Source organism: Monodelphis domestica, chromosome 1, assembly GCF_027887165.1.
Source record: "Monodelphis domestica isolate mMonDom1 chromosome 1, mMonDom1.pri, whole genome shotgun sequence".
NCBI classification, from domain to species: Eukaryota; Metazoa; Chordata; class Mammalia; order Didelphimorphia; family Didelphidae; genus Monodelphis; species Monodelphis domestica.
In genome coordinates, this window is record NC_077227.1 from 284,122,071 (window position 1) to 284,134,242 (window position 12,172).

General features: G+C 33.4%; 1 protein-coding gene across 6 annotated transcripts in view; it reads left to right on the plus strand.

The window, feature by feature from the left end:
- SAMD4A (sterile alpha motif domain containing 4A) overlaps positions 1-12,172 on the plus strand; it is a 315,178-nt gene that overhangs the window by 3,421 nt on the left and 299,585 nt on the right. The gene's annotated exons all lie outside the window — the stretch shown is intronic.

The following is a 12,172-nucleotide window of genomic DNA, read 5'->3' on the forward strand; positions in this document are numbered from 1 at the left end:
TATCTTTTCAGAGTTTTTTGTTTGTTTGTTTCTGTACTCATTTTTAACCTATTAAAACATTGCAGTCTGCTACTACAGTTGGAGAATTCAGTGCCTTTGCCTTTTGATAGCTTTTTGGAGAGGGTTTTTTAAATAGCTTGTGTGCGGGTAGAGGAAAAAGTCTGTCGAATGACTTTTTGGATAGGTGAAATTCTTTAGGCCTTATTGCAGCAGGATACTGAACAGAGCCCCCAGTGTTTACTCAGAGAAAAGAATGCAGGGTCCTTCTCCAGCTGTTCCATATTAGAGCACTGAGCCTGCAAGATTTGGCAGATGTCTATGCTGCCATTTGATGATATTATCCAGTACAATGAAGTTAGACCTAGGATTTATATAAGTATGTCTTTTGAAAAGGAAAAAAAAGAGTTATCCTGGTTTATAACTTTGTAATCAGAATGATGAAAAATCTAGAATGGGAAATGTCCTTATTTATAAGAGTTATCCATCTAGAAGAGACCTTTAGAAGTCTCTGTGCTGACTCTAGAATGGCTTTTGTTTAAGTCAAAATTATCCTTTTTAAAGATAATTTTATGGAAAGAGATTCTACAGTTTCTCTTTGGGAAGTCCATTGTTTAATAACAATCAGTGTTACTCATCAGTGCTGATGAAGAATGTTGCAGCTCAATAATACATTTAAAAATAAGAAAATGGTTCTACCTCATTCATAAGTATATTGATTATAACTGAGATAATTGATTGTTTATTATCTTTAAATCAGTCTCTAACAGATCAGGGCAATAATTCTAGTTACCTGGCATGCTAATTTCCTTTGCTTCTCCAGTTTTGATAGATACTATTATATAGACAATTTGTTTTGTCTTTATTGTATATGTCTTATTAGACATTTTAGTAAGTGAGAACAGATTTAAAATCACAAGAAAACAATTCCTACATTACCCAAGGTAATTGAAAAAATCTTTGACTTAATTAAAGACATTTTAGCATAGTGACTAAACTTCTCAATATATATGGGAGGAATCATGTTAGGAACTCAATGATTTAAATTTATGAGGGAAGTCCTCAAATTTTGAAAAAGATGTTTTTTCAGAAGTCTTATGAACCAATTAACTAAAAAATTGAAGCTCCTCATTAAAAAATTACATGGTTGTCTTTTCTCTTTGTTTCTAAAATTTTAAACAATTCATATCTAACACCTGTACACATGACTGATGACATAGAAATATAAAAGGCTAGTGATGCTCTAGAACCACTAAGTAAAGATAGTATATTCATTTTCTCTGGTAGGTGCATCTCTAACTATAAATTAATAAGTTTACTTTAGGGGCATTAATAAACATATTTGACCTGTTCCTCTATTTATATATATATATATTTTTCCAGTAAAGAAGTTCTGCCTGAATAAGTCTTTTTACTTGTGGAGGTAATATTTGATTTCCTTTTGGAATCTGGAAGTTAAAAGGAGTCCAAGGATTTAGAATAATATTTCAGCTATCTTGAACTCAGCAATCTGGCAACCTGATCCATATAAAATCTATTTGTATCTGGGCTATATATCATAGCTTACAACCAGGATGCAAAGAAAAGAAGGCTTTTGAACAGCTGTCACAAAACTCCTGCACTAAGCTCCTGCACTTTATTCATAGGAGAGTTCCCTAGGTTCTTACTGAGTCTTTTCAGTATTGTTTGCACTTAGTTTAAACAAACTTCATTGGTTGATCTTCAAGCCCATCATTGAATAGAAGCAATAAGATTATAAGAGAAGTGAGAAGCTGCCTCTCCCAGCTTTGCACATGTAGGCCAATAATTAATAGTGTGATGAAAAATCAAGAGATGGAAAAAGAGTACATAAAAACTCAAAGAGTAATGCAACTCAATGCCATTTTGCTTTGGGGCATACAGCTTACTAGATTCAGGGGATACCCCTGATAATTTAACAAGTACATTCAGCTGATCTTTGAGGTCAAGGATTGGATCAATTTTTGTCTTTGTATCTTCAGTGCATACTTCCTACTGTAATTGCTTAAAACTTAATTGGTTCTCAAAATGTAGTCCAGGAACCTCAGAGAGTCCTTGGGATTCTTTTATGGGATCAATGAGGTCAAAATTCTTTTCATAATAATACTACAATGTTAATTTTTCTAACATGGTAAATATCAATAGCTATAACCACATCATCACACAGTCTTTGGGGTCTTTCTTTAGCAATTTTAAGAGTTTAAAGAGAGTCCTGAGACCAAAAAAATTGAGAACTGCTGCATTAGATAATATCTCTGCCAAATAGTAGTCTTAAATGATATAGAAAAAGGAGAGCTAAAGGGTAATACTGTTAATGATTGTATAGTACTGCCTATAGGCAAAGGTACATTTATTTAATGAATCTCAGAACCACAGGATTTAAGAGTTGGAAGGAATCTCAGTAGCTATGTAGTTCCACTTACACACATTCTAGAAGGACAATGTTCATTATTTAGATAAACAAATTTCTAAAGCAGTGAAGAACAATTTGTTAAACTTCCCTAGTTTGGTGGACATTTCCCTTCAGAACTCTCAATTCCTCCTTTGTTCAAATTTCCTTCTTAAGAAGCAACTTTTTGATTCTGTCACTTGACCCCTAGAATAGACTGACCCATCATGAGGGAAGTGCTTGGTTTGAAAAAACTGGGTCAGTGTTCTTCCTAAGTGTAGTTACCATTGTGAATGAATACATTGATGTTGTGGTACCTAAATCTTTTTCTCCTGAGTTTGCTTGGCATGAATCAGTTCCCCTAGAGTCAGATTGATTCTGATTCGGCCAATTTTAATAAATCAAGTTCCATATGCCATGTTTAAGAATCAGAGAAGTGTGTACCACATGGAAAGATTTGGAAAGATTATTGTTCTAAATGGCTAAAATAGAAAAGTTTTAGTGCTTAACATATGAATCCAGAATGATTACTTCCTTGAGATTTTTGAATAGTTGGGATTTTCCCATATACTTGCCTCTGTACAGTGCTTACAACCATAGTAGCTATACATAGCACCTATTTTATGTGATACTTGAAAAAATGAGGGCTATTTGAGACCCAGTAGAAAAGAAATCACTTTTGGATCTTCCCTCTCATTATTGCCAGTTTAATAGGTTTTGAGAAGACACTGCGAGTATGTTTAGATACTAGGCACTCTCCTCTTCAGTCACCATTTATATCTTCCTCAGCTTTATAGCAAACTGAAATTCAGCCAATTGGTAGTGTTTTTGTGTATATGGATTGATTTAGTTGTCTCTGACTATACCCTAGTTAATAAGTTAATAAGTAAGTCAACAGTCAACAAGCAGTTATCAGTATATAGTCTATACCAGGCATTTTGACAAAAATTGGGGATTTAAAGCAAGGCAAAAGATCTTTCTCAAGGATCTCCCAATCTAGTGGAAATTTAATGATGCTCTTGAGATTGATAATACCTAAATTAGCAATTTCAAGCAGAAACATTAAGCTATTACTTAAGACCTTCGTGTAAGTCTTATTTAAGATAAAGGCTACATTGGCAAAGGGAATATAGAAAGCAGATGGAGTGTTTATTCTGTATATGACAGACTATCCGTGTCTGAAAATAATTGTCAACTGTGTCTGAAGTCCTTAGCCCTCTTCTTTAAGAACCTACCTTAAAATTAGTTTTATTGGGGGGCAGGCTTCTCTTTTATGTGGTCTAGAGACGTTCCTGGGTTTTGGGTTCCTGGGTCTTGGTTTCCTATCTTATCTCAGATACTTCCCAAGTTTGTGACCCTGTGCTAGTCACTTAACTCTCATTGCTTAGTCCTTATCACTCTTCTGCCCAAGACAGAACATAAGGGTTTTTTAAAAAATTAGTTTAATTAAAAAGTTTGTTAGGTGACTTTTTAGAACTTTGAACATATTCTCACCTGGAAACAGTGTTTCAAGTGATGGTTAAACTCACATATTGACTCATAAATCCTCTTAAAATGATAGTGCAGATAATATATTTTTCATTTATTCGTGAAAAAGAGTACAAAAGCAGTTTTAATAGGTCTATGATATCATTGATTCAGGCATACCAGAAAGAAATATGCAAAAGGACCCTTAGTTCCGGATCCTATTCTCCTTGTGTAGTGATATTGATAGAACAATAGAAGAAGGCAAAAGACACTAAGAATTCCAGTTTTATACCATCTGTAACAATTATGTGTTGATACTTTAAATGTGAGATATTCTTCCAACAAACACAGAGTTGATATACTTTTCTGGACCAGACCTATGATTTCAGTGGTGTAGGAAATTCCATTTACCATTGTACTCCTGCTCCTTACAGTAGGTCTACAACTTCTGATCTTAGAGAATTAATTGTCTGGGGCTCTTGAAGTTGAGCAACTTGCCCAAGAACACAAAATCATTTGATATGTGTTAGATGTAAACTTGAACCCAGGTCTTCCTGATTTTGAGAGGCTCTGTTGAGGGGTTCTCCCATCCAAGGAATTCCACGTTATCTATCAATGTAGGTAGGGAAAAATACATATTTATTTTCTTCTAACTGCTAATTAAAATTTAACATTTCTTTTAATTACTAATGTAGGCAACAGAATGTTACTCTGATAAGGGATCCATAGGCTCCATCAGATTGCCAAAGGGGTCCATGACACACAAAAAGTTAAGAATCTCTGCTCTACATACACTAGACGACATGTTGCCTTTGCACTTCACTATTGGTTTATTCAACTAAATCTATGATTTTATCCCTTTGGATGTTGCTTCCAGTTATGAAGATTGCAATCTACTCACATTAAAAAAGCCCTTTTTACTGACTTTTATCCAGATTCTTCTAAGTTCACCATGGGGAGTTTGACCAATTTGCTGAGGACTTTCCTTTTCTCCTGGCATCTTAAGGATACTATTGTTCTTGGCAAATGTCATAAACATTCTTTGTATTATTCATTTTTATTACTTATTTGAAGCAAAAGCAGGTTTAATTAGAGCAAATGAAGGAGGTAGGTGGAGACCTGGATATTCTGAAGAGTCCTTAAAAATGGCTTTCAAGAGGTTTAGGTATTGATTGTCTATTGTATATTGATCATATATATGATGACTTAATGTATAGCAAACCAGAAAGACAAAGGCCCAGCTCCTGCCTTTCCAAGGTCCTGGTTATATGACAATGGACAAGTCAATTAACCTTTCATAGCTATACATAGCTTTTGAGAGGCAGCCTGGAGTATTGTTAACCAACTGGGTTTGGAGGCAGGAGGACATGGGTTCAAGTCCCACCTCAGACAATGAACTAGCTATGTGACTTTGGGCTTAAACTCTCTTTGCCACGGTTTCCTCATCTGTAAAACAAGGAGTTTGGATTCAATGGTCTCAAGGATTGCTTGAACCTCTAATTCTTTAGAATCTAAGTCTATGTTCAATTCCCTTTCAAATATATATAGTTCTCCTTTTCCTGTGTCAAAGGTGTATCATTAGTATTACACAAGATTGTAAGGTATAATTAGGTCAATTTTTGGCACTGAAGTTAAAAATAAATTTATTTAATTAATTAATTTAGAATATTTCCCCTTGCTTACATGATTCATGTTCTTTTCCTCTCCTCCTCCCTCCCCCCTCCTATAGCCAATGAGTAATTCCACTGGGTTTTACATATATCAAAAAACAAAGCAAAAAAAAAAATATTATATAGTAAGACCTTAAAGGATTTTCATACACTCACTGTTATATAAAACAGATATTTCCTATCTGACAGCCCTGTGATCTCATCAATGTGGGTACTGTCTTAATTATATGTTGTTCAGTTCTGTCTAACTCTTTGTGACCCCTTTTTGGGGATTTTCTTGGCAAAGATACGGAAGTGGTTTGCTATTTCCTCTTCCAATAAAATTTACAGAGGAGAAAACTAGGTAAACAGGGTTAAGTGACTTGCCCTGGATCACACAGCTATTAAGTGTCTTAGGACAGATTCAAACTCAAGATGTCTTCCTGACTCCAGACCCAGTACTCTATCCACTATACCACAAAGTTGCCTCTTTAGCTATGTAGATCACAACTAATCCATACCCTGTCATCCTATGGAACACTTTTCCATACCCTCCCATAATTCTTTTACTTGGGAATCTACCCAACATGCTTAGGACATTTCTTAAAATGCTTGTTGACTGACTGATTACTTATAAAGGAAAAGTAGACTTAATAGAATCAGAATTTTAGACCAAGGAAACAACTTAAAGAATATGCAGAGAATTTAAATGCCATAAAAAAGTGTTTTATTTATATTTTTTCTCATGTCACTGTCATTTCCCAATGGTTCACTTTCATTTTTTCCAAATGAACATTCTCTTTTAACAAATAAGTATTAGTAAGCAAATAAATGTGCACATTAGCCAAGTCTGACAATGTATGCCTTGTTTTACAATTATAATCTGCTGAGGGAGAGAGGTCCTTTTATTAGTCTTCTGAAATCAAAACTGGTCACTGCTTTGATCTCAGTGTTGATGTCTTTTAGCAGAACATGTGTACATGCATTTTCTACATCTGTACCACACACACATATGTAATAGAATTTGTGGTAATTGTGTTAAACTGTTCTCTTGGTTCTACTTACTTCATTCTGAAGTAAAATCCATTCTGAATTATGTTATACAAGTCTCCTCAAATTTTTCTGAATTCTTTATTTTCATTACATTGGTCAGTTGCATGGCAAGAGTGTGGATTATTGATGGCTAGCTCATATGGTCTGCTGGTATCTGTGCAATATCAACATATCTAGAGCATTCCAACATTTTGGGGAGACATTCAATTAGAGGATTCATGAGAGAATGTGGACAAAATATTGACACAGAAAGGCAGGTCTTAGTTTAGTTGAGATCTGCAATAGTTAGAGGGAATATATACATCATTGAGATCACAGATCTGTTAGAGTATCAACATTCTTGTGGAAATTTCTGTTTAAGATGTTGATCTTCTGTCCTTTCAGTTGTGTCTGACTCTTTGTGACTCATTTGGGGTTTTCTTAAAAAAGTTACTAGAGTGATTTTGTTATTTCCTTCTCCGGCTTATTTTACAGATGAGGAAACTGAGGCAAATAGGTTTAAATTACTTGCTCAGATCACACACAACTCTTAAGTGTCCAAGGCTAGATTTGAATTCAGATCTTCTTGACTCTAGGTCCAACAGTCTATCCTCAATACCACCTACCTGTCTTAGATGATAGTCAATAAGTTAAATCCCCTTAAGACTTTGCTCTAAGATTTTTTTCTTTTAAAAATTATTTATTCATATTCTGAACTTAAGCACCAAATAACATGAACAATTTTATGTACAAAGTTAGATGGAAAAAAATAATTTTATCAAAAACTGCAAATAGCTGTTTTCCTTTTAAGTATATAATACATTTAAAATGTGATTTTCAAAGCTGTTCTGCCTGTCTGTGATTCCTTCTTATTTTTCTTGTGTTTTCTTCTGTGTACTTAAAAATGTTCCCATCATTTCCTCATCATTCCCCATCCCCCACTTCCCCCAACAATCCTATCACTACCTGGCTTTCCTCTAGCCTCTTTCCAACAAATTGAGAAAAAGAAAAGAATAACAAAAATCTTTGAAATAAATATTAATAATCAAGCAAAACAAATTCCTACATTGGCTGGGTCTGAAAATATTTGTCTTATTCTGCACCTCTGCCTGTCAGAGATCAGGAGGTGGGCAGCAAAGTTCATTATCATTTATCTGAAGTGAGACAATGAGGCACAATATGAAAAGAAATGGCCCTGGAGACAAATGACCTAAAACCCTAGCCCTTTAGTTTGCTACTCATGTAACTCCAGGCAAACAATTTTATCTCATTGGGCCTCATTTTTCTTTTCTGAAAAATAATGAGATTGAACTTGATGGCTTCTAAAGTTCTTTCCAGTTTTAAATCTATGACCCTATTACATTGATCAGAATTTGTAAGTTTAAAATTTTTTTTTAAAAAATATATGAATCTGTTGCTTACATGTCCTGGAAATGAGATCTTTATCAGAGAAACTTGCTGCAGTTTGTCCCCTAGTAGTTGATTATTTCCCCACTAACTATAACTGCATTGACTTTATGTGTGCAAACTCTTTTTAATTTATGTAACCAAGATTGTAATTTTATTGTAAATTATCCTCTCTTTTCCTTGTTTGGTTATGTACTTTTCCCCACTTAGCTGAAAGATAATTTTTTCCTTGTTCCTTTAATTTTCTTCTGGAGTCACCTTTTATTTCTAAGGTATGTATGCATTTGAGGTTTATCTTGGAATATACTATTAATCTATCCCAAATTTCTGCCAGTTTTAATGCTTTCCAGTTTTCCCAGAAGTTTTTGTCAAATAGTGAATCCTTACTCCAATAAATGGAGTTTTTAAAAAAATTAAGCACCATGCTACTGTGTTTGTGCTTGTATCCTATTACATTGATTGATGTCTTTATTTTTAACCAGTACCATATTGTTTTGATGATTGCTACTTAATGTTATATTTTGAGATCTGGTACTACCACAGCCCTCTATTTTTATGAGGTTCTTGGTCTTTTGTTCTTCCAGATGAAATTTTTTTCTAGCTTTGAAAAGCAATTAGATAGTTTGATTGGTGTATCAATCAATAAAAAATTAATTTAGTAGTATTGCTATTTAAAATTTTAAATCATATTGATAAGCCCTAACAATTAGTAGTTGATATTTCTCCAAGTATTTACACACACACACACACACACACATATATAAATACACATATATATATATATATACATATATATCCTTTTTTTTTCCTGTAGACCATTTTGTAGTTGTATTTATAAAGGCCCCATGTATGTCTTGGTAACTAGACTCCCAAATATTTTATAGCTTCTATACTTATTTGAATGGAATTACTCTCATCCTGCTGAGTTTTGTTTATAATATATAGAAAAGCTGATGACTTTATGTGGGCTTATTTTACTTCCTGAAATTCAGATAAAGTTATCATTTCAATTACTCTTTTTAGTTGACTTAGGCTTCTCTACATAGACTATTATGCAAATAATCATTACCTCCGTTTCTTTTCTTGTCTTATTGCTGTAGCTAGCATTTTTAGCACTATATAATAGTGATGATATTGCTTTGTGCCTGAACTTATTAGAAAGATCTCTAGACTTTCTACATTACAAAAATGTTGGCTCTTTATTTGAAGTAGATACTATTTACCATAATAAGAAAAGGTCCATTTATTTGTATGTTTTTTGATGTTTTTTGTTTTACATAGAAATAGGTGTTTAGTTTTGTTAAAAGTTTTTCCAGCATCTATTGATTTAATTAGGATGTTATATTTTTTGTTTTTGTATAGGCTATTTTGTTTATAGTTTCTTTATAATGAGCCACTCCTTATTCCTGGTATAAATTCAACCTGGTGATAGTGTATACTATTTTTAATATTTGATATAACCCCCTTGCAAATATTTTATTTAATATATTAATTGATATCAGTTAGAGGATATTGGTCTATTATTTTCTTTTTCTTCTTTGTCTCCTTCTGGTTTAGATATCAGAATCAAATTTATGTCATAAAAGTGTAGCATTGTAGATAGAGAGCTAGCTTTGGATCCAACAAGACCTGGGTTCAGGTTCTGCCTCTGACATAAATAACTTCTTAGGTCAGACCTTTCAGAGCCCCAGCCTCTAAGACTATAAATACCAAACAAGGTGCCTTAGGAGCTTCACCTTCTGGGAGTTACTTGTTCTAGTTGAATCACAGATTCAGTATATGAAGAAATAAGTAAGAGAATACTTGAGAAAAGATTTTAATTGGTATCTTTAAAGAACTGAGTGGGGAATTTCAGAAATGAGAAGTTAGCAGTTATAATGATGTTTAAGGGTGATTTGGTCTATAATATTTCTTTCATCTGACACACTGTATATAATTATTTTTGCACTATTAACAAATAGTACAACCAAGTAACCTTAGGGTTTATTTAAACCTAGAGAATAATTAATATTTCTTTGTTTATTTTTCTTTCTTAGTAAATGCTTTTGGGAAATGAGTTTTATTCAGCTTGTTAAATAGATAATATTTAGTAAATTAGAGTAGAAGTTCATAGCTACTTTTAAAATGAGAAATGTTACTTTTTTTAAAATTTTATAATATTTTATTTGATCATTTCCAAGTATTATTCATTAAAGACAAAGATCATTTTCTTTTCCTTCCCCCCACCCCCCGTAGCCGACGTGTGATTCCACTGGGTATTACATGTGTTCTTGATTTGAATCCATTGCTATGTTGTTAATGTTTGCATTAGGGTTTCCTTTAGAGTCTCTCCTCTGTCATGTCCCCTCAACCGCTGAGAAATGTTACATTTTAAAGTAATTAATATAAAAATATAATATCATATTATATCTTTTGATTGGCTTACTATTTGGGATGAGAAAGGCTATGAAAAATGAACTAGTAACAGGTCCTTGGAAAATAGTCCATTGATCTGCCTATATTTGAAGGCTTTCTAGCTTGATTAGATCTGCCAAAGTTATGCTTTGCTGGCAAGAAACTAGGGTCTGTAAGGATGATATTAGAAAATAAGTATTGTTTTATTAGTTTAGGGATGAGAAGTAAAGCAGCTGGCTTGAGAAAAAAAAAACTGGAGTTTAAAGCAGAGCTGAGAGAGTGTGTTAATTTCAGATATGACAGTTATAACCATTTTTCTATGTCAATTACTCTCTCTGGCAGTTGGGAGTTGGTCTCTGGCAGTTGGCAGAGACACACTCTCAGAGACTCTCTCTCAGGGTTGGAGGAGGTAACATCTTTGCCTCTCTTTCTCTTTTTAAGGAAAGATCTGAAGGAGCTCAGTGTTTTCTTTTCCCAACTTGGGAAACACTATTGTGGTTTTTATAGATTGTTTAACTCTGAGAAGATCAAAGTAAAACTTGGTCTTTGGTTGGGATGCTGAGTCTGTTAAAACTCCAGAGTCCTAACTTGATTCTTGTTGAGACTCAACCAGCTAGCCTTTGTTATTTTATAAGTTGAAGGTGAAGTTAAGAAGTATAAGGATAATAGCAGTAGTTTTTGTTTAGACAGTATAAATTTGGGTTAGTCATATCAGGGAAGATTAGTGTAGCCTGTGAAACACAGGAGAAGTGGTTCCTTGCGGAACCTGGGAGTTTATTTGGGTGGATTTAGAATCCCTTAGAATTAGAAATCCTTTATTTATTCTTATATATTTCAATAAATACTTTATTTTTATAATAAGAGTCTCTTTAGTGTCCTTGTGCCTGGCCCTGAAGGGAAGTTCACATTTGAGCTTCACTTCATCACTGAGGATATTTTTGATTACCTCTATCAAAAGTATCTGAACAGTTTTGAAAAGTTTTGAATCTACATTGGAACAGTTTTTCCATTTAAATATTTTATTTTTATAACTCGCCAATTTATTTTTACAGTTTGGCGAGCCAGCATTCAAGTAGCATTTAGTGGAGGATATTTAGAACCTAGCTAGACTAGATTGGTTTTGGAAAATTTGTTGTAAGGCCTGTATAAAGATATATACACAAATAGGATAAACTTTATGAATTTCCAAGGCCAGGAATGAATAGATTCAGAAAATAATACTGTTAGTAGTAGTAGAGGCAAAAATAATTTCAAGTAGGCTATTGTGAAATATTTTTAGGAATAATAATCCTAGAGCTGTTACTAGTTCTTTGAACTGTATTCAGTCCACATTTGAAGAGTGATTTCTGGTTGTTTTGAGTAGTAGAATCTTACAAAGACACTAGTGAGCTAGCTTCACTGATGTAGTTGTTTGTTAAATTAGAATATCTCTATTTAAGGAAAGACATAAATTAAAGAGCCTATTCCTGTGGGCTATTTAATATTTCCTTCAAGAGATCTGTCAACCTCTGAACAATGGTTTATCAGCACAGGTAATTTGTAATTGTTTTCTAAGTCTATGAATCTCTTTTGCCTTTTCTCTGGATCTTAGGAGGGAGCATAGTATATATAAAAACATAATATATTTTCCTATCAGGTCTGGGAATATTCTATAATCATATGAATTTTTATAGCATGCCATATACCACCACCAAGCTATTGGCATATTTTCTAATAGAAGCAGTTGTAATGCTAAGAGTGAACAGAATCCTTCCTATATACTAATACCTATCTTTTTCTTTTTTATTAAAATAAAACATGACCTAAATTGGACTGGAAA